The 27,649-nt window shown below is 36.5% G+C and overlaps 1 non-coding gene and 1 pseudogene across 1 annotated transcript; one reads left to right on the forward strand and one right to left on the reverse strand.

Annotated features, from left to right (window-relative positions):
- Positions 1–14,783: 14,783 nt before the first annotated feature.
- Positions 14,784–14,857, reverse strand: LOC137760343 (small nucleolar RNA SNORD28). Its single transcript, XR_011073297.1, has one exon. It is a non-coding gene; the product is annotated as a small nucleolar RNA SNORD28 (small nucleolar RNA).
- An 11,784-nt stretch (positions 14,858–26,641) lies between these two features.
- LOC137756416 (HIG1 domain family member 1C-like) lies at positions 26,642–26,933 on the forward strand (annotated as a pseudogene).
- The last annotated feature ends 716 nt before the right edge of the window (positions 26,934–27,649 follow it).

The following is a 27,649-nucleotide window of genomic DNA, read 5'->3' on the forward strand; positions in this document are numbered from 1 at the left end:
CTGGTGCTAAACTTGACAATAAACTGATATGTTAATAAACTGCGTGATCTGAAGAGTTTGCTAAACTTTAACAAAATATTTTTTATATGAAGAATAATACACAGAGATACATACTTTATGCTGCTTGTTTTACACATATAATGGACTGGGAAAATATTTAACAAATATCAATGTTTATAATATTTATAATAAGGCTAGAAGTGAAAAATTTTAGCATGCCAAACTTCCACAAAGGCTTTTATAATTCTTACTGAGAAAGGATGATGATAAACTTTCACAAATGTCATCACTTAATGTAATCCCTTAAACTAGACATTCTTTATCTATTTTACTAAGTTTTGCTGACAGTATTATTTCTTATTATTATGGTTATTTTGTTTGCACATTATCAGTAAAGTGTAGAATCAGCTAAAAATGTTAACTATGATTTTTTTCAAGACTGTAGATCTTAGATTTATGAGTCTCATTAATCTCAATGTCAGCAATCCATAACATTCTAGACTTTTTGTCTAAGTTTTCTAGTTAAATGTTTATTTATATATCCTGTGCTGCTACACAGTCTTAATAATTAAAATTTTAACTGCCCTGAATAATGGTATTCTGAATAATAATATTAGAAATATTATTAAATATTCTAATTAAATTCCAATAAATATTCTAATAAAATTAGAAATGTAACTGCCCTGAATAATGTTATTCCGCACTGAGTTACCTTAACTTGGCTATGCCATCACCCAACTGCTAGTTACATAGTTTGTTTCGATTTATTTATTTGTTTGTTTTTCTGTATTTGGAAACACTAAAATGATTAATTTCCAGCAAATAAGTGTTTACAAGATTTGCAAATAACTGTTTCAAAGATTTATTTGAATTTAAAGTACATTTTTTAAAACAATCAACTTTGAGATATAATTTATATATAATAAAATGCACGTTTTAATTATAAAGACCAATGAGTTTTGACAAATGTACACTTTTATATAACCACCAATACAGATACAGAAAATTTTCATCAGCTCAGAGACTTTCTTTGAGCTCCTTTGCAGCCAATCCCACCCTCCCCCCAACTTCCCATCCCAAGGCTACTTACCAGGTTTCTATCATCGTACATTAGTTTGGCCTGTCCTAGAACGAAGTATAAATTAACCATACAGTAGTTATTCTCGTGTCTGGCTTTTTTGGTTCAGTATAATATTTTTGAGATTTATCCATGTTGTCACCTGTCTTGGTAGTTTGTTCCTCTTTATTGGTAGTGGTATTCCGTTGTATGAATTTGTTCATTCACGTGTTGAAAGACATTTGGGTTGTTTCCAGTTTGGGGAGATAATGAATAAAACTGTAATCAACATCTTGTACAAGTCTTTTGTGGACACAGAATTTTATTTCTCCAGGATAAAATACTTATTCTGGAATTTCTGGAGCGTTAGGTATCTTTAATTTTATAAGAAATTACTGAACCATTTTCCAAAGTAATTGTACCATTTTACATCCCAGCTGGCAATGTATGAGCATTCCAGTTGCTCCACATTCTTAACAACATGTCACTTTTTCTAGTTCTTGTAGTACTATAGGACAGTGAGACCTCACAAATTTATGTCTTGGAGACCACAGGATTTCTGAGATCAGAAGACAACAAAAATAAGAGAGTTTTAAACTGTGAGATTGCAAGGTAATGCCATGTCTTTCGATTTCTGGATTTGATTACTCAGTAACATACTCACGTAAGAGAATTAACTGGAAAGAGCATTTTCTTTGCATCTGAGACTTCCTCAGACTCAAAGCCCTCGCATCAGCTCAGAGGTTCAAAATCATTTGGCAGGTGTCTCCTACTCAAAGCAAAGATTGTCCTCGTTCTGGAGGCTTGCTCCTCCACCTATCTTGTCCCCAGCCTCAGCAACTGCACCAGGTAGAAGTGTTCTCTGTCTCTTGTTCAGCTGTGAAGAGTTTATCTCTCTGGACAGTTTAGTTCTAGATTTATTTGTACCAAATAGGATTTTCACAAAATGGCGGTTTTCAACAAACGCATCAGTTTTCAGTTTATTGGGTAACTTGTGTCAGTAGGAGTGAAGGTCTTTCACGTTCTTTTACATCCTAACCATAAGCAGGGCTCTTACAAAAAAAAAAATTTTTTTTTTTGCTAATTTGAATGATTTCCTAAGTATATATTCCCAGAAGAACATTATTAAGTCAAGAATAATAGATGTTTTTGTAACGATTGCCAAAAAGAATGATAATATGATGAGAGTACTATATGTCAAAAGAAATCCTATGTTCCTTTTTCCACAAAGAGTGTTACTCCACAGAGTTGAAACAGGACTCATTGAATTTTATTGCATTTGTTCTGTTACAATATTTGTACATTGTTTTCAAACTTATTTGCATGATATACTCTCCCCTTACCCATTGATCGTTTATTCAACACTCATTTATTCCAAGAGCAATCTTACGACCTTTCCCCCACTTTTGCAAGCCAAATGAAATAAATGAGAATAGCTGCTAGTGGGTACGGGGTTTCTTTTTGGAGTAATTAAAATTTTCTAAACTTGATTGTGGTGATGTTTGTACAACTCTGAGTATAATAAAAATCATTGAATTATATATTTTAAGTAGATGAATTATATGGTATGTGAATGTTATCACAATAAATCTATTATCTAAAAAATGAAATAAGGGAAGGAAATGTGAATGTCAGTAAAGCTTCTATGTCTCCAACAACTGAATTCTCACCCAACTGAAAACCAAAATCAATTTTATGGGGCAACTTCCTAGCACATTGAAAAAAGAAAGAAAATAATCGGATCTATCAGAACATCATCACAATAAATACAATAGAAGGTACTAAATTTTTGTTTGATGCCAGGTACTGAGCTAAACATTTTAAATGAATTCTCTTATTTAATTTTTATATCAACTCCAAGAAGTTACTATTATTTATGATACTTTTTGTAGGTGAGGAAACTGATATTTAGATCAAAAAAAGTAACTGAAAGAGCTAGAGCTCAAATCCTAGGTTCGTCTGATTTAATTGTTTTAATCTGTTGCTTCCCAACATTAGAGCATAAGATTCCACTGCTGTTGGCTAAAAAATCTGCACATGCAGAGACCCACACTCAGAGTCACTCAAAGGCCAAAAAAGTAGTAGGGACACATCACAGCCTACGCTGCTAAAAACCCAGATCCAGGAATCCTAAGAGCCTAAATTGAGGAATCCTAAATTCTTCGGAGATTAACTGGAAAGCAGGGGGTGCCAATAGATCTTACACTTAACAGGTATGCTCCTGTTCAACATCAGTTTAAAACCTCATTGATCCTGTGTCCAGCCACAATAACAATACTTTAGGTTCTATGACACTTTATAGTCAATGAAGAGATATGGTAATGGTTAAGATAACTTATGACCAGCCTTTTGAGAATTACTGAATATAAGTTTTGCAAGAAATCTTTGAAATTTTATTTTATAGGTAAGGATACAATTCCCAGAGAAGCTAAGGCAATTTTCCAAGGTAAAGCAATTTTTTGGAAAGAAAATCAGGGAACTATCTCAGGTGTTTTGAGCCAGGGTCCAAGAATTCTTTTACCACCTTGTATTGGTTATTACTGATTAATAAGTATTAGTTCCCTTTTTTCTCTCCAGTCCTTTGTGAATGCCCAAACACTGGGCCAATAATCATTTGCAATACTGCTTCCATGGTCTCTAGTATAGTCTGCTCTCTGCCTGCAAACTCTGGAAATAAACTTGGCATTATCCCAGACTCTGCTCCTGCCAAGTCTAGTTTCATCAGAGAGTACTAAAGAACAACAATACACATTTTTACTTTAATGTTCAAAGAACACTTCTGGATCATTGAATTTTGGACAGCATTTCATCTGTGGGATGCAAATTATTCTAATTACAACAAGTTTACCTTATAAAAAAGAACACCTGCTTTTTCAGGGCAACATCCCCTAAACAATATTGAATTGAATAAAATTAAATTTTGCTTGCACTTAATAGTAGTTAGGAAAGGATGCAAAAGAAGCAAGGAATTATATTTGCCACTAGGGAAAGCACTGGATGGTTAGAGAACTTTATGGAAGGAACATTTTAGAATTTTATACTGTGTGCCTTTGTACCATGTGCATTCAATAAAAAAAAAAAAAAGAAATAATAGCATGTAAAAATTCTTCAGTGTTGACATTCTAACAATGAACTACTCCTTTTAGAAATACAATTAAACAGTCAGTAACAGGTTTGCTTTATACATAGTAAGTTTTCCAGCTAACTAAAGCTTTCAGCTCCAAGGTGCATCACTGCGTATATTTCACTATTCCTTCTATAAGTATAAATTCTATATAAGGCTGCTGTGTTTGCCAGGCATGGGACTAACCCTGTGATAAAACAGAGGACATGGTCCCTGCCCTCATGGTGTTTTTATAGTGTTAGAAAGATCATTACTAAAGACATCTCATTTTTGCCTCTTTAAACCAAGGGTAATCTATGCACATCCGTGTAGTCTTAATGACTTTTGATGAACATCCATTATTGAAATAAAGCACTAGGACTGTATTTTAGACTTTGTGTCTCTTCCTTCTTAAATAGAAGGCTGTCAACCTCTATGGCACTGAGGGTGTCCAAATTTACCAAATTTCTAGTATTTTTCATTTTTATAGTTTTTAATCTTCGATGAGAGGTGAAACCAGATAAGTAGACTTGTCAAAAATTGTATGCTCAATAAATGAGACTCTGAAATATGTCCCTGTAAAGTATCTGGCCACTTAAGGGGACTCTAGGAAACTTCTTCAGTGATTTTAGGAGAACCTTGGGTTCGTGTATTTGCTAAAAGTTAGAGCTCCCCGTAAATGATATTACCAACTGTTAACTCCATTCTCTTTGTGAGGTTAGCAGAAGGGAAAATTGGTAACTGGGCCGCTTTGACTGCCATAACAAGATACCATAGACCGGGTGGCTTAAACAACAGAAATTTATTTTCTCACAGTTCCAGCAGGGTTAATTTCTAGTGAGAAATTTCTTCCTGGCTTGCAGATGGCCACCTTCTAGCTGTGTCCTCACGTGGCAGCGAAAGAACAAGCTCTCTGGTGTCTCCTCTTATAAGTACACTAATCCTGTTGTATAATGGGGGGGGGGCACAAATATTCAGCCCACAGCAGATGGTTAAACTAAATAATCATCTTTATTTTTCATATCATTTTATTTGTGTATAATTTATACACAAATAATAATTATAATAATTATAATTTATAATTTATTTTATTATATTATTAATCATATTACTGTTATTATATTAGATAGTGATGTGTATGGAAATTCTCCTGAGACATCTATTTTAGTGTTATTTGGTTGAGTATCAATTTGTAGTTAAACTCAGAAATAGCATCTATTCTTTGAATATCTCAAAAGAGGATATCAAAGTACTAGGGCCTGTAGTTAGTTTGTAGACTCAAGGCTTTTGGTTTCCATTATATATTTTGTTAAGGCTATAGACATCTGTAAGTTCAGAAATAACCTTTACTATTATCAAACACGTATGTCTCTCAAGGTCAGAGTAAAAGCTGTGTTAAACATTTTTGTTGTGAGATTGATATTACTGCTTGATGAGGGGAATGAAGGAGCAAAATTCACTGATCAAATTTGTTTTTCAGTACAGTCTCCAAATAAGAATGAGGCTTGGTTGCTAAAAAGCTTTCCCCTGGGGTTTTCTTTAAAGGGTTATAATGTTAATTTTCAATGACTGTCCTTAATACAGTAGTTGTGAAACCAATCAAGTGTAATGATCCTTCATCTGGAAATTTCTCAGACTTCATCTAATGGATCTTTAAATTGTTTGTACAGGTCATGGGTCAATGAATTAAGCTAGTGGCTTTGTTCTTGGTAGTGGTGTGAAATGGGACGGTACAATAAACAGAAAACACTAAGGCTTTTCTTCATAGGAAAGTAAATATACGTTATGAGTATTTTTCATTTATACATTACAGTGAAACCACTAGTCCCTTCCTTCCAGCATGACCGTGAAATACTTGTCTTCAATCAACAGACAGCTGGGTGTACAACGTTTGCTAAACTAGCTGAGTACTTACTGTACTTCCTAAACTGAAATGTGTAAATGACCAGTTGAGGATAATGTTAAACTGCTCTTTCTAACTTTTAGGTCCAATAGGTGTAGGGTGGTCCAATAGGTGTTGCCTGAAATTCTGCAGTTCTAGGAGTGATACTGACATTGCTGGCCCAGACCATACTTTGAAGAACAAGGCTCCAAAAGGCTCAAGGCACAGTCATTTCTCTTAAAAACTTACAAAACGTGAACTGATAAAAATAACATTACTATCCTACTCTCTGTGGGTGCGTTGAGGATTGATGAGATTACATATGTCAAGCAACTGGCACAAGGTAGTTCAAAAATGATAAAACCTATTAATTGAATAAATAAGAGACATTGTCTATTATGCTTAATTTTACGTAGCTTTATTTACCTAAGGCAGGGAATTTGGAGGACTTGTTATGGCAGCATGGGCATGTTGATATAAGTTTGTTAGAAACAGTAAACTCTAGAGATGTGGGACTTGATTTCCAAAGTGGGAGTAAATTCATCAGTGGCTTCCAGTCACGGTGATGACAAAGTAAAAGCAGTAATTTCATCTGGCAAAATTAAAGTTTTGGAAACCAGTGTGGATGTTTTTGCAGTAATATAGATGTGACTTGATGAGGGCATGTGGGTAATGGTGGAAGTAATGAAAAGAGGGGAAGAGAGACCAGTGTTTATTGATTGCCTACTCTCAGTCAGGCAGCATGCTTTCTGTTACACTGGTTGCATGTCAAAACCATCTGGGAGACTTTCAAATGTGTGCACACACCCAGGTCTCACTCCCAGACCTCACCAGAATCTCTGTGGGATGGTCCAAGCAAATCTTTTTAAATGCTCTTCAAAACCTTCTCCTCTGTTATGGCTGGTGCACCACTGCCTGGAAGTCTTCCTCTCTGCAGAACTCCTACAGGGAGACCTCCACTCCTTCCCTTCCCCACTTCTCCTCCAGCCTGGCCACCTTCACATAACATCCCCCAGGGAAGAGGTAAGTAGTTACGGCAGACATCTGTACTCTGCTCCTCTGACAGCCTTCTGTTTTACTCTCAAAAGTCTACATTTAAAGTAAAAAATGTTTGAAAGTTAACTGTTTTTTCTCTTTACCTCTCTGCTCTACCTAATAACTCTAAGGCAAAGTAGATGCCTCTGTTTATGAAGGGAATCCTCAGGAAGCGCAGACAAGAAAGAGATGCACACAGTTCAATACTGCACGATCCTTCATCACTACAATAAATGGCCTGAGCCAGGGTATGATTCCAGGTCTAAGTCCCGAGCACATATTATTCCTTCTCTGCCTTGCTGCCAAGCATTGCAAGCTCTCCAGGAAAAAGCAATTAAATTAATAATGACTTTTGCTCTTCCTTTTCTAAGACAGGAAAGAAGTAAAAGTCATTATTTCATCTCACCAGAACAGTACTCTGAAATATTAAGATATATAGTGCAGTAATTGTAGCAACATCTTTATCTTGAGCTATGAGGCTCTCACAACAGATCCCATTTTCATCACACATCTCTAACTCCTCACTTCATATTTTTGGCCCAACTCGGATTTTAAAAATCAAACATCATCCTTTCTTATAGATCTTTCTCTCCCACTTTTGCCTTTTCAAAGGTTCTCTAATACTTCTTACCTGTCTTGACTGGATTAAATCTCTCTTCTGTCAGAGCACAATTTGTAAAGTTTTAGCTTCCCTGAAAAGAAGAATTGAGTTGACCCAGTTAAAAACTTGTATGTATTAATAATCCCATGACAATTCTGAATCCCTTTTCAAAACTGGCATTTCCTCAATATGTATGTTTTCTTAATGTATGTATGTTCTTTTAAAGTTTTAAATGCATATAGTATTGCATTGCCCTCTGTTCTTTTCTCTGGAACCTCTCTAAAATACATCTGTTATGATTTCCTGGAAACAGTGATTCTCAAGCCCCACTTACACATTAGGATCTCTTGAAGGCTTTAAAAAATATTGTTGCTTGAGCCCAATTAAGTCAGAATCTTTGGGGTGGTATCAAGGTGTGAGTTCATTTTTTAAATGTCAGAATTGAGAATTGCTACTTTAGGTCATGCATTGCTTTGAAGATGTCCCTTCTCTTTTCCTTGAAAATGACCGCAACAACACAACAACCCTAGGGCATGGGTTCAGCGGGAGGAAGCCTAGCAAGGTTTGGAGGCCTAGTAACTGGAGGGCTCCCAAGAGACAAATTTGGAAGTCACAAAATAAGAAGACATAACTCAACCAAGGATATTGAATCCGTTACTAGGTACTGTATTTATAGTCCTTTCTTCAGCTAAATCTCCTATGCCTGTAGGAAGTACCTCTTGCTCAAAATCAATGTTTTAGATGATGGATCAATGACTTGTGTTTCTCTGCTCTGCATGGAAGGCTATGGGGAGAAGAGCAGAGTCAGGCATGCCTTAATTGTCTTCTCACTCTGTCATCCATATGAACCCTAAATTTTCCAGGGTCAACTGTTCTTTATAGATTTATAAATAAAGGGCCCAGAATGTCTAGCTAAACCCCTGCCACAGGGACCCCTGGTACAGAAGGAGCATTGTAGGATAGTCTGTGGTTCTGAACTTGAGACTAGGCACCAGGCACCTTACTCATCATAATATTGCTCTTTATTTTGAACACATCAGTAAGCAATCTGGGCCTCAGTTTCCTTACTGTCAAAAGGGTATAAGATCGGGACTTCCCTGGTGGCACAGTGGTTAAGACTCCGCCTGCCACTGCAGGGGACACGGGTTCGAGCCCTGGTCCAGGAAGATCCCACATGCCGCAGAGCGACTAAGCCCGTGTGCCACAACTACTGAGCCTGCACTCTAGAGCCCACGAGCCACAACTACTGAGCCCGCAGACCACAACTACTGAAGCCCACGTGCCTAGAGCCCGTGCCCCGCAACAAGAGAAGCCACTGCAATGAGAAGCCCACGCACTGGAAGGAAGAGTAGCCCCCGCTTGAACCCACTAGAGAAAGCCCGCACGCAGCAACCAAGAAAGACCCAAAGCAGCCAAAAATAAATAAATAAATAAATAAATAAATAAATTTATTTGGGAAAAAAAAAGGTGTAAGATCAAGTGCCATAAATACCTCAAAGGATTTTGTAAAGTGAGACAATCATATAGCTAAGTGCTTGAAAAATTACAATGCACAATTCAAACAAAAAATGATTTTTATTACTGTGATTATTTATGAATGATGAATTTAGTCCATGTTCTTCTATTTTTTGGCCAACTTTTGTGATAGAATGAAGTTTAAGAAGTACAAACAAGAGGAAAAACAGTCTCACTGCAGTACATTTAATGATATGAACACAATGAAAACAAAGAAAAGAATTTTTAAAAGAGAAGAAGAGGAAGTCATCCTGGGTATTTGTGATGACAATGAAAATTTGAGGGGAAGGAGGGGGAAAGTGTCACTCTTTTTAATTTTGCTGTTTTGTAATGTATACCTTCTGCTGAAACATACTTGCTCTCCCTTTAGCAACCCAAGCATTGTTTAGGGCAGAAATGGCTGACTTTTAAGTTGAATTCTCGAAACTCCAGAAGGAACTTTTGTTTCTTCCTAAGCCAAAGTAAAAATTCAGTCTTTATCCTTATTACATTCTTCAGGGAAATGTCAGCTCCTCAGTACAGCCCCTGGGACATACTGCTGCAAAGCTGTTTGCCTGCTCTAGAGAAAAAGATCTCAAACTTCCCTCGAGATGCCACCAGAACTGCTCATTTCAGATACTTATACACAGAATGTTTCATTCCCAAAATAATTTTTCAGAGACATGTTTTCCAAAGAGATTGTTAATATTAAAATTCTATATCAGAAATTACTTACTAATAAAGAGGTTAACCTCATAACAAACCAGGAAGGTTGTAAAATGCTTTATGAATACCTAAGGCTTCTGCCACAAACAAGAAAATGGTAATACACAAGGGAAAATGTATTCCATCAGGAAGAATTGTGTTCCATTTAATTCCTGCCATGATTACTCCTCTATTCTGTTTTCCCTTAACATTTATGAAATTAGTCAATGCTATATTATTTTACTTTTATGATTACCTTTGGAAGAGTGATTATTAGAAAATCCATGAAAACTTTTCCTCCTTAAAGGCAAAATTGCACATTATTCAGTATGCAGTTAACACTTGATAAATACTTTAAAATTATGTACTACTTTGAATCACATGATATTACCATTTTCATGAGTCAAGTGTAATTTTATATCAACAATCTCATATGCCTGATTTCATACAGACTAACTCTTGTCAATCACTTTTTCAAATATTAGGTTGTTTGTATTTCATTTTTAAGTATCTAAGATTTTCCCATCCATGTCAGAAAAGGTTAGCTAAGTTTTTTTTTTTTTCCTATTTAATGTAGACATTTACACTTTACGGCAATTAAATAATACCTCTTCATTCTATGATGGTTTCAAGTCTCTAAAAATATCTTTCTTTCTTTCTTTCTGGCTGCGTTGGGTCTTTGTTGCTGTACACAGGCTTTCTCTAGTTGTGGCGAGCGGGGCTACTCTTCATTGCAGTGCGCGGGCTTCTCATCACAGTGGCTTCTCTTGCTGAGGAGCACAGGCTGTAGGTGTGCGGGCTTCAGTAGTTGTGGCACGCAGGCTCAGTAGTTGTGGCTGGCGGGCTCTAGAGTGCAGGCTCAGTAGTTGTGGCTCACGGGCTTAGTTGCTCCGTGGCATGTGAGATCTTCCTGGACCAGGGCTCAAACCTGTGTCCCCTGTATTGGCAGGTGGATTCTTAACCACTGTGCCACCAGGGAAGTCCCAAATATTTTTCTTTATAAGTTTTAACATTCTTTTTTTGTTTTTGGAGGCTTTGGGGTTTTATTTTGGAGACAACATCCAGCTGCTGAAGACTTTTGAGCCCAAGAATGATATAACAAAAGCCATATTTTAGGAAGAATAATCTGGCAATGGTAGAATTGATAGGGAAGGGATGGTATGCAGATAGGTCAGACAGAAAACTACTACAATTGTCCTATGTTCCTGAGCCCAGTAAGTTTTTTAATTTAATTTTTATTTTATATTAAAGTATAGTTGATTTACAGTGTTGTGTTAGTCTCAGGTGTATAGCAAAGTGATTCAGTTATACATATACATAGGTGCATTATTTTTCAGATTCTTTTCCCATATAGGTTATTACAGAATACTGAGTAGAGTTCCCTGTGCTATACAGTAGGTCCTTGTTGACTATCTATTTTTTATATAGCAGTGTGCGTATGTTCATCCCAAACTCCTAACTTATCCCTCCCTGCCACCTTTCCCCTTTGGTAACCATAAGTTTGTTTTTGAAGTCTGTGAGTCTGTTTCTATTTTCTAAATAAGTTCATTGGTATCATTTTTTTTGATTTCACATATAAGTGATATCATATGATATTTGTCTTTCTCTGTCTGACTTACTTAGTCTGATAATCTCTAGGTCCATGCATGTTGCTGCAAATGGCATTATTTCATTCTTTTTTATAGCTGAGTAATAGTCCGTTGTATATATGTACCTCATCTTCTTTATCCATTCCTCTCTATGGGCATTTAGGCTGCTTCCATGTCTTGGCTACTGTAAATAGTGCTGCAGTGAACATTGGGGGGAAATCTTAGCATTCTTATCCCTAATTTTTTATTTTAATTACATTCCTTTGATATCTTGTAGACAGGTATGTTGAACCAGAATGTTTCAGCTTTAATTTTTCTTGGGCTCAGTATGTTATCTCTATACATAATTCACATGTTAGCTAATAGCATTCTTATTTCTTTAACACCATTTTCAAATTGTGTTTATCCAAACTTGAAAAGGCAAATCCCTAAAGTTCCACTGCAACAGATACTCAGGCAAGTTTTTTCTTACCATTTCAGTTAGTCAGTCCTACTCTTCACTTGCCTTCCTCCCAATAGAAAAACAATGTTTAAACATTTATTTCACAGTAAGAAATATGGATTTCCCTTCTAAGTTACTACTAGAAATCACAAACGTTAATAATATCTAACAAAGACATACTTAAGGTGATTGCACATCGTTCAACACTGATTTAATTCAACTTTCATGACTTTCTTCCCACCACCACACCAACAGAACCTCCACAAATATTAAACAGCAAAACATTATAAAGACTGCATACTCAAATTGTCACTGCCTTTTCCATTCTATTTTCTAGCATGTAGTTCACATTTTAGGATCATTTGTTGACCAAACATTGTACATAGCAATGCTTACAAAATGCTGATATCCCAGAGAACCCATATTTCCCAGAGAATAATTGTAGTTGTTTCCCTTTATGTTTAATAAGATTCTTTGTCAATATAATGAGTCCACTCTTCCCCGTCCCAATTTTCTACCCCTTAATTTTAGTTTATGCACATTTAGAGGTTGTTTTGCTTATTCTCTATACCCTTCTCTTGGGCAAATGCTTTTTCCCTTCCCTAGGAGTTTTATGTTGACTTTTTCTAATAGTTATGTAAACACTTTCACGTGCCAATTCAGCGTCTTTCTAGTTCCAATTTCAGCAGTCCTTTGAAGATGTTCGTCTCCAGATCTAACCATTTCTTTCTTGCATAGCAGAATCACCCTTGATGTCTCCTTGCATGTATTTATTTTCCATTGGTCTTTCTCCATGGGAGGAGGCAGGGGAGAGTAAATGTGAATGTAGTTTGAATAAGGAAGAGGGAGGAATGGAGGGCTGGGAAGGGGAGGACAGGAAGGAAGGATGTGGAAGAGGAGAGCAGAACAAACTGGGGAATTCATTGCTTCCTCTGAGTCTATTACTTGCTAGAAGGACCCGCTTTCCATGGTTCTTAAGACTAAGGGAAAGAAAGACATGAGAAGAAGCACAAGAAAGTGGTGACTGCAATATCAGTGTTAGTCTGACAAAGAACTATGTAAAGAAGGTAATCAAAGAAGGACCAGATATTATGTGCTCATTTCTTCACACTTTTAGAGGATTCCTCCTCTCCCTCTCCCACCCGTGGCCCAGCTCCAGCTCACGCGAATACCCTGGGTCATATCTGATCAGTTGTTAGAACTTGTCTCCAATGTGTTTATTTTCTCTCTCCCTTATATTGAAACTCAAAACCAAACTCTAAAACAATCTTACACTGAATTTTCCTAGTCATTAATCCATGTCTTCATAGCATAATTTTGAATAACAACCACATAAATTCACACTGTTTTTCTCTTGAATTGTTAAAATAAAGCTGGTTATCAACGGATATAGCTATTTTCATAAGCTATAACGGGAAAATTCAAGTGGAGTTGGTTCTGTAGATGTGAAAGAGTAAAATCTGTCTGGGACTGAAGGACTGTAAATCAGCTTGGACTGGAAAAGAAAAAAGTAGTCCTGCCATTAATCAGGCTGGGAGGACAGACACAGATAAAACCAGCTACAAACTTAACAGGAAACATTGTTTCTTCCAAGGTCATGCAGCTGTAAAATGCCATCATGAACCCCCCTCTTTGCATGACCACTGCTTTGTTCCTAATGATGCCTCCAGCCCTGCTTTTCTATCCTCACCCATCTATTACTGGAGATACTCAGTTACTAAACCATCCCTGCGTCATGATAGAACCCAGTTCCTAGTTTATCCCTGCTTCTAATCCTGCTGCAGAAACAGCATGAAACCCAGAACTGGTCTCCCTTCCCTGAGAGCTTCCTCAGACTCCTTCAGCAGGAACCCAAACCTTACAGAGATGGCACCCTCTTCCCCCTCTGGAGAGCTCCATTCATGTTTCCTCTGCAGTGTGCTCCCATGCTTGCAAGTCAATAAATAAGATTTTGTCAAACTACAGGTTTGAGTGCGGTAGACTGGATGGTTGAGCCTTAACAGATGTCAAGTAGAAGTTGGAGAGTTTGAATGATTTTCTTGGATATTTGAAGTTTTAAAATAAGATTTCCCAAATGCCAGCTGTTGTTTTGGTGATATATAAATTATAAGAAAAAATGTGTTTTAAAAAAATCAAAATCCTTTGAGACATAATGAAATAAGTATCTGAGTGAGGTTTCATGACTTCATCTAAAGCTGACAATTTTCAATAATAAAAATTCTTTCAATGATAGAGACATTACTTTTCTAAAAGGCCTGACAGTTTTGCTAAGAAGAAATAAATTTCCATCAAGTGTTTAATTTTTAACAAGTTGAATGATCTCTGGGGTTTCTCTTCCGTATCAAACCTTGAATCTCCTTGGCAAGTACCCAATACAAACATTTATTTGCCTTCACTCTTCAAACAGGTACTGTATTGCATATACACCAGTAGTATTTGATTCAGAAGAGTACTACACGTATGGCCTATTTCTGACATATCTACTTCAGTTCTATGCATTGCAGCTTCAAAATACATTTTATATCTGATGAGAAAAATCCTTTCCGACCATCCTCGTCTTTTTTTCAAAATAGTCTAAATTGTTTAGACTGTTTATTCTGCCAAATACATTTTGTTAAAATGTGGTTTAATTCTAAAAGAAAATTATATTAAATGCTCCCCATGGTAACTTTATTAAAAATAACATTAAACTTCTAAATTAATTCTGAAACAATTGAATTTATAGTCTCAGGGCTTAGCATGCTTGTCTTTTTCAAATATTATTTTGTTTCTCAGTAAAGTTCCTTTTATAGATGTGTACCTAATAGTTTTACTATTTTAAATACAAGGTTTATTGTTTTTCTTTCTTTTTAAAATGTTTTTCATTAATAGAAACTGCCTTTAGAACTCTAACATGCTATTAACTGTGGTACCTCACAGATGATAAACATGTCAATCAAATTATCCAACTCATTATTTTTCTTTAATAAAGATAATACTCATGACAAGAAAAGTTATAAAATGCAAAAAAATACATAGACCATCATACTCCTAATAGGCCATGGTATCATCTTATTATCTAAAAGTATTAGCAATTATATCCCAGCTTGTTAAAAAAGTTCTGCCTTCTATTCTTGTTCCATGTTGTGGTAGGCAGAATAATGGCCTCCCAAAGATGTTCATGTCCTAGTCTCTGGAACCTGTGAATATGCAAAAGGAAACTCAGGTTTCAAATGGAATTAAGGTTGCTATTCAGCGGGCCTTAAACTAGGGAAATTGTCTCGATGGCCCCAGTCTAATCACAGGAGTCCTTAAAAGCAGAGAATCTTTCTCGGCTTCAGTCTGAGAAGGATGTGAAGACAGAAGAAGGTCAGAAAAATGAGACATTAGAAGGGCCGGGCACTGCTGGCTTTGAGCCAGGGAATATGAGTGGCTTCTGAAAACAGGGAAAGTCTCCACCACAGCCTGCAGAAAGGACTGCAGCCCTGCCAACCCCTGGATGTTTTCTCAGTTAGATCCATGTCAGACTTGTGATCTACATAACTGAGATAATGAATTTATGTGTTTTATGCCACTAAGTTTGTGATAATTTTTTACAGCAACAATTGAGACTAACACAGGTCTTTACATTGATCTGAACAGTATTGAATAATAATGTCAAATCTGGGGTGGAGAAAGAGACATTTAGGTCCAAAAAAACAAATGAGGCTGCCTTCCTTCAGCAACAAATGATACAAGAGTTCTCCCCCACTTCATTACATTTCTAATCTAGTTTTATTGATCTGATTTCTAATGATACATTTTAATGCCTCATATTTTCTTTTTCTGGTTTCCTTCATTTATTTTTGTTACTTTCTTGACATACCATTTTCAAAGGATTATACAAGATTTCTCTACATCCATTTTTTAAGGAACTTTGAGGTGGCATCTTCTCTAATGGGTTCTTATCTGAAAGTCATAATCCCCTTAAAGCATTGGCCCCTTCTGGTACTTTTGCCATCATATCTCTTTATACCTGTTATGACAAGACTCAGGTCTTACGTCCATATTCTTATTTTCATCTTTTGATTTTTCTCACATTTAAGCTCTATTTCTAAAGATAGATATTATATACTATATATAGTATATAGATACTACATATAGTATCTATATACTATATATACTATATGCAGTATATATAGCTAATGACCTTGCTCCTTTCTCCTCAATTTCTCTCTGTAGAGATCCAATCATCGTGGGTAGGGTGAATGTCAGTTGTTGTCTTCCCAGTAGCCCTTTCTCCTCCTTTTTTAATGGCACAGTGCTCTTAGGCTAAATCACAGTGACCCACCCCTTCCTAACTAACAGGTAGTACATAAACCAAGATTCTATCTCTCCTGGGAATCGGAATCTTGAATAGAATGCCATGGTGGTCTTAAAGTTGAGTTGTGGGCACTCAGAAGAAACTGTCTCTGAATTTCTGACTGAGATGCCGAAAGCTGTCATAGTTCAATTTTTTTCTGAGGCATGGTTATCGTGTTTTCCCTTCTATTATGTGAGCTATGCAACATCTTCCTTTTAAATACGTTTATTTACTTAATTTAACCAGAGCCAGTTTCTAATTAGCCTCAGACTGATACACAGAAGATGGTGATCAAGATGATATATAATATTCTCACCTATTTCCGTGGATTAGTGCCAGTGTTTCTTTGTATGCTATCTTAGTTAAGAATCTTTTAGTTCTACTGTAAGACTGGAGATAACAAGAAGAAAGAAAATATACCAAATAAGTGTGAAAAATAAGAATAAGAACACATTCTAGGGGGATCTCCCCAGTGACTCCACTGATACCAAATGTGCCTTCCAATTAACTCCTGTTTTCTCCAAACTGTGAGGCTGCACACAATGGATGTTAGAGTGAGATTAATAGAGTGGTATACCTTTTACTTCCTGTTTTGCAGTAAGGATGTCAGCAAACCTCTTTCCCAAGTCAGTCCTATGTAATCTCAAATTAAGTAAAATCTTCTAGCAGCCATGGGTTTATGTCAACCCACTCCAGCCCTCAGCTGCCAAACGGTGACATATAAATGAGGAAAACATCCATGTAATAATGTGGTTTAATGGTCTACATGGCAAACAGGGCAAGACATCCAATGACAAGGAAATGAGTGGCAATGAGGGCAGTCCTTGAGGGAAAAGCCAGAATGACATATTGGCATCAGATATGCTAAGTGATGGACACTATGAAATAAGATTTAATAGTGAGTTCTTTTGGCCAGAAGAACCTTTCTCTAAGCCATTAGAACACCCACTACCTTGCCCCACCCCCCAAATGAGCATTTATAAATCTGAGTTGCCCCTATCCCCTTTACTGGAATTAATCTTTAGGAGAAAAATTTCAGGGCCCAGACACCAATGTATATAAAACTTCATTTACCCTGAAGGGAGAATAAAAGAATTTTTTGAAAAGTTACTCAGGCATCTCTGAGAATCTAAAGAAAAGTTGGAATACCTAACCACAAGAATTGCCTCAGAGAAACTGAGAAGCAGGAGTTCGTGTACCTTCCTTCTGTAGTTCTACCAGGAATTTAACTTAATCCACACAGTTGGGGAGTTGTAATCTCCTTATGTGAGAAATGGATGTGAAAAGACTTTAGAACAACAATCAACGGTAATATGTTTGGCAGCCAGAAAAGACATATCCTACCTCAGGACCCTCACAGCTGTAACGTTTTTTAGTTTCAATGTAGTGCTTCTTTTCTTCTTTGTATTTCCTCTTTTCCCATCTAACCTCCATTACTCTGATTTTCACTCTGTCTGCCTTTTGTTTTTTCTATTTCTTAGATCATTCAATTGCATTCTGTAATTTTGAAAATTGATTATTTTAATACCTTTTGATCAATTTTTCTCTTAAAACTTTTATCATATTTTAAATTGTTTCATTATTCTCCAAAATTTTAAAAGTTAAAAAGGATCAGTGGTTTCCTCACCAGTGTTACCTTTCTTTTATATATACGATATATGAAGTGTGAAAGCAAGTTACAAAAACTAGAGTGAGAACATCTTATTTTTATAGAAGTAATGTGTATATAATAAATTTATACACCAACGTCTAGATCTAACTACCAAATTGCAAAAAAAAATTTTAAGGAAAGAGGAACAGAATAAGTCAAATGACACCACAAAGGAAGCAATCAACAAAATCCAAAATGTGGGAAATTCTTCAGAACAATGGACCTAATTTCTTCAACCATACATGTCATAAAAATAAGTGGAAGGAGAAACGATTAAAGACTTAAAAATTTGGTTTGTTACAAAATTCTTGTATCCTCATTTGCAAACAAACACACAAACAGAAAAGACAATTGTTAACATACATTTTTGAGAAAATCATGGAAATTATATTAAGGAATAATTAACTTTGTTATGCATGATAATGGCATTGTAGCTATATATTTTTTAAAGGCTGTCTGTTAGAGATGCACACTGCAGTATTTTCTGGTGAAGTGTTATGATAGGTGAAATTTGATTTAAAATATTCCAGTCCCACTTGTCAAACTGTGTGCTTTGGGATGGGATGGGGCAATAGATAACAAGATTGACAGGATGTTAATCATTATTAAACATGGGTGATGGGTACAGGGGATTCATCATACTCGCTCTCTACTTTGGTATATTTTTGAAAATTCCCATAGTATGGATGGTGAGTTTATAGGTGATTAATCTCTCCTTTTCAGTATTTTCTAATTTTTTACTACAACGAATAAGTATTAGTTGTGCAACAATAAAATTCTTAAATATTTTAAAGTTATGTCTTATATTTTAAATGCATTCCCATTTCTAATAGAATTTGTTCATCTTTTATGTGCTACTCCCAGTTTTTCAAGTTTTGAGAAAAGAATTTTGACATTATCAGGAAAGGTGCCATCTTCCATCACAAGGCAGTTTTGAAGTTCAATTGAGATCACATTTCTGAAAATATAGTGTAGCCATCACAGTATTATCCAAATGTATTAGTATTTGTTATTGACTTGCTTCTTGCTTTTCTTTCTTTTTTCTTTTTTCATATTACAATCCAAACTGTAAGCACATATACACAAATACATGCACTTTCATCGTATGTTCTTTTCCCTGAGATGCAACTAAAATCTCCTTTGAAACTTCTAGATGCAGGGAAATTATCCTCAGATAACTTTTCATATTTCCCTTAAGAGTATCCCTATTAGAAATTGTCATGTTCTCCTCTCAAAAGAAAGCACCACATTCTCAAGAGATAAATGTAAAATATCTTAGTGCATGGAAAATACTGAGTAGTAGTAGTAGTAATAATAAATTATAATAATAATTTGCTTTCCTCTCCGTGCCCTTCAGTTTCTCTCTTTCTGCTTCTTCCATTTGTCTCAAGGCCTATTATTATTGCCCTGCCCCTATCCTCCTAGTTCTTCCAGGCATAATGGTCCATTTCATTGGGCCTATTAACTTCATTTCTTTGAGCCTTTTCCTCTATTGATTTATCCATATATTCTTTTCCTCTTTCTACCTTTCCACTGCTAGACTTAGATAAAACTTCTTTACTAAAAACAGCTATGGTTTAGGTGCTGTCTTCTTTATGCATATAGTTTCATTTGCAGCCATATTACCTGTCTTCCTTCACACCACCTCTATCAACAGAAATCTATTTTCTTTGTTTTTGGTCTCATTTCTGGAGCGTCTACTCACTGCACTACACAGTCTCATGTGGCTTTAAGAAAAAACCAGTCAATTGTTTTGGGCAGAGTAGCCAATTTATTTATTTAATTTCCCATTTATTTTTTGGTTTGAAACTGGCCTGTGTCCCTCTTACTTTGTTTTGACCAGTTACTTAGAACCCACAGAGCCTACAAGGGACCCTTGGGGATTGTAAATCTAACTCCTTCATTCTAATGATGAGAAACCGGAAACCCATGTTTCCTGATTCCCGGTCCAATGCTGGAACTCTTTTCATGACACCTCAATTCATCATACATTTTAATAGTCATAGTTTATATTTGCATAATACTATTGCCTTTGTAGCGACTTTCACATCTATCTTCTCATTTGCATATAGTTTAAAAGCCACTCCTGAGCACTAACTTCTAATCATATCAGCCACAACCTTGGGATGCACCTGTGACTGCACCTCCTTACTCTAGGCCCTCAGGTAACAGCACAGAATCCTACACTGCATTTTCTTTAATGCTTTCTCACCTTGTTATATGCTCTATTATCATGGTAATATTTGCCTTCAGTTCTCTGTGGAAGCATTAAAAATGTGCATAATAGATATCCTTTTAAAATATTACCTTAATAAACAGCACTTGGGGTGGAAGGGAGCTGGATGAGTAAAGGAAGGGTATACTTCCTCCCAAACAAACCGACCAAGAACCTCCTGCAAAGAGCGATGACAACAATCTGGGTGAAGGAGGTTCACTTCAACAACAAAAGCGTAAGAGCCCGGATACTCCTAGATACACTACACATTACCTTTCTGTGGCACCTCAGTGTTTCCTAAACCTTTTCACACACTGTCTCTTTTTTCTTCTCTGGGGTGCCCCATTCTAGTCTACACACAATTCTTTTATATATATATATAAATTTATTTATTTTTGGCTGTGTTGGGTCTTCGTTGCTGCACGAGCTTTCTCTAGTTGCGTTGAGCAGAGGCTACTCTTCGTTGCGGTGTGTGGCTTCTCATTGCGGTGGCTTCTCTTGTTGCAGAGCATGGACTCTAGGTGCATGGGCTTCAGTAGTTGTGGCTCGCGAGCTCTAGAGCGCAGGCTCAGTAGTTGTGGCGCACGAGCTTAGTTGCTCCACGGCATGTGGGAACTTCCCGGACTAGGGCTCGAACCCGTGTCCCCTGCATTGGCAGGCGGATTCTTAACCACTGCGCCACCAGGGAAGCCCCTACACATAATTCTTTTTTCTAGAAATCAGTTATGTCCTTTTCTGCCAAACATGCAGCACTTTTTGCTTTGTTATTTTTTTCTCAGCCCTGAGTCAGAAGGGACGGGGCAAAAATAAAACTTCAGGTCTGTTCCTTAAGCCTGCAGAATCAATAGGAGCAGAAGTGGTGTTTTTCACCTGGGTATTCTTAGCATCTTGCACTGCTCCTGCAACCTGCAGGTGCTCAGCGTGTGTAGATCGATGAAGAAATGAAAGACCTCAGTGGGATTTCCACTCTTCACACGTTCTCATGCAGCCCACCTCCCTCTAGAGTGTGTTGTTCTACCTGTTTAGGTAATTTACCAGTTGCTTTTAGACACATTTATCATTTAGACCATGTTGTCTTCATCTCACCAAGTATTGATTCTTAATACGACCCCCGAAGGAAAGCAAGGAACTTTACAGAAGAAGTGGTTAAAAAGAGAGAAATTAAGCCATTTGTTTAAAATCACATAGCAAGTTGGTGACAAATCCTGAACTAAACAGAACTCAAGTCTCTGGCTGAAAGTTCAATGCTCTTTTCATTTAAACTACATTGCTTCTCAGGAATAATAAAGGTTTCCATAGCACAGTCCAACTAATAAGATAATGGATGTGGAAATAGATCCATTGCACAGAAAGCATTTGACCACACGTCATCCTGGTCCTCCTCATGTGTTTTGTTTATATACTTTAGCTGGGTGGCAGGCAGGTAGCACAACAACTCTCAGAATGAATTGAGGCCACAGTTTTATGTGGCTGAATGTGTTGAGTCATTTCCCTTAGTTCACACTTCTACCTCACTCTGTCTTCTAAGTTATTATCATGGCTTTAATCTCGCCTTTATTTTGACAGTTGGGATTTTTTTTAGCCGTTATCCAAATGAAATACTGATTCTCACTTATGAGCCCCTAATCCTTCCCCAATGGAATTGGCTATTTATTTGATACAACAGCTAAATCAGTAGGATTAAAAACACTTTACAAAGACATTAAAGCGTTGTTTACAAAAATGACAGTTAATTTACAGAAAATAGAAACTGAAACTTGAGATGATTGCCATCAGATTTCTCTAATATGTACTCAGCTCTTTTCCCCCTGTGATATAAATTAAAAGCCTTTTTTAAAAAGACTACTACCATTCAGGTGAAAAAAAAACAGCCAAATCACTGAATTAGCTGGTAGACATGATTTCTGGGCTCCAACTATTTTTATATTCTTTTGTAATATAGTCGTTATTTCTTCAGGGCTCTGTAATGTTGTACTTAACTAATACCCAAGTAAGAAAACTCTATCTAATTTTAATCTTTTATTTGATAAAAACTCAGCTTGTTTTATATGTAAGTATTATTAGTAGCCTAAAAATGACATTTCTGAATGAACAGGATGAATCAATTTGGGGAACAGAGAATCAGGTAATCACTATCAGGGAAATTAGCAAATAGAAGGAGTCTATCCAGCTGGAGGGAAGGAAGGCGGGTCGGCAGCATGAAAATATTGGAGAAGCTTGTTGGAAGGGCAAGACCTAACACAGTTGATCTTTACACTTGTAAAATATTTTGCTTCTTGCCTCCGCTTGAATGCCCTTTGTCATTTATTATGACTGGATTTATTGTTCCAATAGGGTTGTACCTAGAGTTTTGACTACAGTCGGAACAAACAAATCACTGGATCAAGCTGAAGCCTTAGATAAATTATATAGTAGGGATTCATGCACAGATTTGCTCTATTTGCCCTCTCAAATTTCTCTTACCATCAATCCATCCAACTGGTGTTCTCTGAAGGTCATCAGAGGTCAATCAAATTTCAGTAAGGTTTTAACCGAAGGTGGCCTTAACATTCAGTGACATTCAGCCATGTTTACAACTGAGAAGCCACTCCCCCTGTTGAATGGTCACCTTATACATGAGTCACCCAGTTTGTGTCACATTTCCCAACAGCGCTCATGTTCTGTTGCATTAACCATTGATTTCCATAAGCCCAGCTCCCCCCAACACTGATGATCTGAAGAATGTGAATTATTTCCTTGTCTTTGTCAAAGCCATTTCATTTCTTGTCCTCACATTTTTGCTTACATTGTTTCTATCTGGAATGTCCATATGTAACTACTTCATTTTCCATTTCATCATTCCATCATCCACATGCTCTACAGATTATCTATTATCAGAACTGGTCTTAGCTGACTCTCCATCAAGGTGCTTTCCCTGAACTCACCCTGAAGTAACATTTTTCTCTGCTAAATTACCGCTTGTCCTACATTAGTGCATGGCTTCTCTAACTGTCATGAAATGGAGTAGATGGGGAGAAGATGGAACTTGAAGCAAAATCTGCTCATTTAAGGCAGACTCTGGGAGAACAGGCCTGGCTGGAGGTGATGTACAGTCTAGATGATGTTTTCAGAACCTGTAGATGGTAACAACCAAAAACCAGTGCGAACCCAAGCAAGCTGTCAGTGCAGGGCCAAAACTTAGGTATTTCAAAGAGTGGATAAATCAACTTGGGGAACTGTGTTAGTAAATAGAAGGCAGACAGGCAGGGGTGTGGTACAAAACTATTGAGGAAAATGGCTGAGAGATAGCAAGCCTGATGCATGGCCTAAGTTGTTAAGAAATTAAGCCTACTACTGAGTCACTGAATCAATTACAGGGGCATAAGACAACATAAGAACATAGATTAGGTCAGGATTAGCAGCAAGGGTGAAATAGTATTCAGTTCTGAAATAATGAGCTAGAAATACTTAAAGCCTTCTTGCCAAAGGTAAATATAAAGGACATTTACTGGTTCTGGGTAAATTTCAGGTCTTTTGTTAAGAAGCCTACAACAAAAATATTCTCTTCCTTTGAAAGTGAACAGTGAAGCATGAAATCCCAAATACAGCTGCAGGTTCCATCACCTACTGATTTGTGTGTACGGAGCATGAAAGGAAGGCTCAGAAACAAAAGCAGATGGAAAAACGTAGATGGCGGCATTTGCTTGCAAAGAAATATGAGGAAGTCAACTTCAGAAGAAGTAGCCCAACAAAATAAAAAACAGGACAAGTTTTTTAAAGTAAACGAACAATATCATAAAGACTATCAAGTGTGCTCATGGTGGAAAACAGCAATTTTATCATGGTTACCATATTCACAAAGTTCATGATGTATCTTCAGACAATCGCCTTGTTGACAATAAAGTCATTTTTATTGAGTTAGCAATTTAAAGAAAATACTCAGTTTTATTTATTTGGGGGACTAGAACCAGACAGACAGAGCCTTTTATTTTTTATTTATATCGGAGTGCAGTGTGAGGGGTTTTTTTCCTTTCTTCAGTGGTGGGATGTGGTACATGTGCTTACAATGATGGCAGTGCCAGGTGTCACTTCTGCTTTTACAGTCCTTCCTGTGGTCATGTTTCCTCCCCATAGGACACATTTGCCTACCTACATTTGCTTAACATTTTCTCAATCAGTATTATTGATTTTATATTTTACTTTGACTCATTTTATTTGCATAGATGTAACAAGAAATGTTGATTAATATATAATTATCTCTTTGCATGGTTTTTTAATGGAACAATATGATACTAAGATTCAAGAGTTTACTTCTGTCTATAGGTTTGTAAGGCCCTATGGTTTTAATTTATTTCTATGTGTTTACTAGTTCAGTTGAGAGCAGACTAACCCATCCAATTCATTCTACCTGGTTCTATCTACAGTACTTAAAATTTTAAGGGTGTCCTTTTTATAAAAGATACTCAAGTTTCTCACTGTCCTTGTCCTGTCAAGAAGTGACACCCTTTTCCACCTCCGAGGCTGAGGTCCCTAGTCCATAGAGCAAGTACCAGATCAGGTTCCTGAAGGATGCTGTAGGCATCACTTCTGCATGCAAAACATAGAACATGTTTTTATTACTGGGTCTGTCTTGTCTGATTAAATGGAATTTGTAGCATGGTAATGGTAAACAGTTGATTTTTCCAATTATATTCAGGTAAAAAAGAAAACCAGTTCTTATTGAACCAATACAAATAACTGCATTGTCATGAAATGTAAAGGTCTTTATTAAAAGTAACTTTGGGGAGGGAAGTAACTTTGTATAATGTTTAACCATTACAACTAATTTCATGAGTGTTTTTTTTAATAGACAAAGCCAAATGTAGCATAAGATTTTACAAAATCATTAACTGTATTTTTTCTTGGAAACTTATTAGTTTCAATTCTATATAAAGAATTTTCATAAGGTATATTTTTCTCAACGCTGAGAATTCCAATTTGGAGTGCTCCATTTAGTTTTTACACAATTTAATCTTAAATTGAGGGTTAGAAATAGATTGAGAAGAAAAAAAAGGGGCTCTCTCGTGTTCATTAAAATAAAAAATTAACCCCAATTAAATCACTTTATTAAGTCCCTTTAGTCCTAAGCAATTACTTCTTCTTTTACTGGTCTTGAGCTGTGCAGTCTACCTTCATGAATTCACCTGCTTCTACATTACAAGACTTGGAAGTCCTGACTCATTCACTTGGTATAGTTAGAATATTGTTTGTGAGAACAAGGTCAGCTCATTTGGGAGGCTGATATCCATGAGTCAGTTTCCTGTGGTATCAAGAGTATCTACCGTGTCTGGTACAGTTCTTACTGAAGCTCTTTTGACATTGCTTCTAGAGGCCTTTGTTTTAAAGAGAAAGAAGATGTTGATAACAAGACCGAAAAGTCTGGTTTATTTTGTGTCATAGCAAACAACCTCACAATGAAGGAGAATGAAATTCTCTTTTGAGGTATAATACAAATTCATTTAATAAAACTTTTATCAGTGAATACCATAAAAGAACAAGCATATTAAGGACAATAAGAGAATTCTAATATATCTCTAGGGCCTTTAATTTACCCCATAAAGTATATATTATTACTGTCACCAGTTGATAAGGTTATTTTAAAAAAATTAATTGATGGACAGTTATTATACCAGTCTTTGTACATGACCATAAATATGCCTCAATCCAACCTGAAAAGTACATAATTGTTGCAATGTAGCCACAGTAATTATAAATAATTATTGTGTTTAATTAATCTAGGACTATTTTTACTTGTTAGGTGTTCTTATATTGTGCGCTTGAAAAGCAGAACGGTTCCCACTGGGAGTGTTGAGCTAATTAAGAATCTGGAGAATGCAAAATACCACCTTTATTTCTTATTTCTTCTTGTATATGGCTAGAAAGCAGATCTTTGGGGTTGCCCAGTGGTCATCTAGGAAACCTAGAGATATTGTATTCATAAAAAAAATCTTAATAGTCTGCTATTTTCAGTTGGAGGGTTAAAGTTTGGAAAATTAGTATCAAAAAGAGTGTCAACAATAGAGGTTGCAGGGTCAAGAGCCCTGCCATCAGGTAACCCCAGGTGGGCTCCCAACTTAGTTCAGCATCCCAGCTGCAATGGTGCCACTCTGGGAAAGCACATCTCCTAAAAGGACAAGAATTTTTGCTAGCCCCCTACAACTCCACCCCAGCCTATTACACCCCTGCGCCCGCTTTCCCCTTGAATCTCTGTCCAGGGATCAGGTACTGGGGCTTAAGTTGGGAGCTCTCCTGTGAAGGGCAGAATTAAGTAAATGCATCTTCTTCTGAAGCCTTAAGTTTGATTGTGGCCCAGGTGCCACTACCTGTGATTTTCCAGCAGAGGTTGTGGAGACCTTGACCAATAGCTACCGACCACTCCCCCAAGGGGTTTGTGAGACTGGGCTTTCCCATTGTCAATTAGTGGGAAAGTTCATGTAAATGTGTCCCTGCCTTAGACTGTACTGATATATGGGGCTTCTGTCTGTCAGAAGACAGACAGCAGGTGATGGGACACTTCAAAGAGAAAAAATGTCTTCAGATAACAGTTGATGTGCAAATGATGGGGAAAGCCAATTATCCTAACTAATCAGGAAATTGAGAGCTTCCCCTTTGTCCCCTGAGGGTTACCAGCTTTGTAACTATAGTGTCCAATGATCTTTACAAGTTAAAGTACAGAAGAGGTCAGAAAATGTTCATTCATTTTATTCACATGAGACTTGTTACCCAAGGATTAGTCATAGAAGCTGTGATTCTAGGTTTTCTCTATTCTGCAGGTAAGAATGACATTAGACCTCGATTCTTCAATGTGACTAAGAAATGAAGCTATTTTCTGGGAGAAGGAAGACAAGACAGTTCTGAACACAATTTTTTATGAAGAATGAATTTTCAATATGTAACAACTTACACTGCATAAGTTATCAGATAGAATTCTCATAGCCTTGGTATATTAAATCTCAAAGTTTTTAAGAAGTTAATTTCCAAATCAACAATCATAAATAGTCAACTTAAAGATATCCTTTGTTGGTGTCTTTCAGAATTTAGGACATAATTTTCTGACTTGTAAATTTTTTACTTTCTAGTTAATGGCAGAAAATAATCTGTATTATGCCAAACCAATCTGAACATTAGAAGTTAGTTACATAATGGATGCAGAAAATTTTTCTATATCTATGTTAAATGCATCACACAATTCATCAGCTTAATGTTCTCCAAATAGGGCAAAGTAATTAAGGCCTTCTTAACTCCTTTTTATAATGACCAAAATGACACTAGAGGAGAATGGTCGTGTTGTTATTTAAAGTTGATTCACCACTCTTCACTTCACTCTTATATGGAAACGACTGTTTTACCACAAAAATTACTATATCAGAGGATATAAATATGAGCGTAAGTTTTAAGCACCTAAGGACAATGAATAATAAAAGGCATAAAAAAGCACAGCAATAAGAAACACTGATCATTAGAAACAGTGAGACAAAATGGTTATTAAAAATGAGATTTTGTTAAAGAGTATTCAAATACATAACAGAAGCAAAA

The sequence above is a fragment of the Eschrichtius robustus genome, chromosome 2, assembly GCF_028021215.1.
Source record: "Eschrichtius robustus isolate mEscRob2 chromosome 2, mEscRob2.pri, whole genome shotgun sequence".
Lineage (NCBI taxonomy): Eukaryota > Metazoa > Chordata > Mammalia > Artiodactyla > Eschrichtiidae > Eschrichtius > Eschrichtius robustus.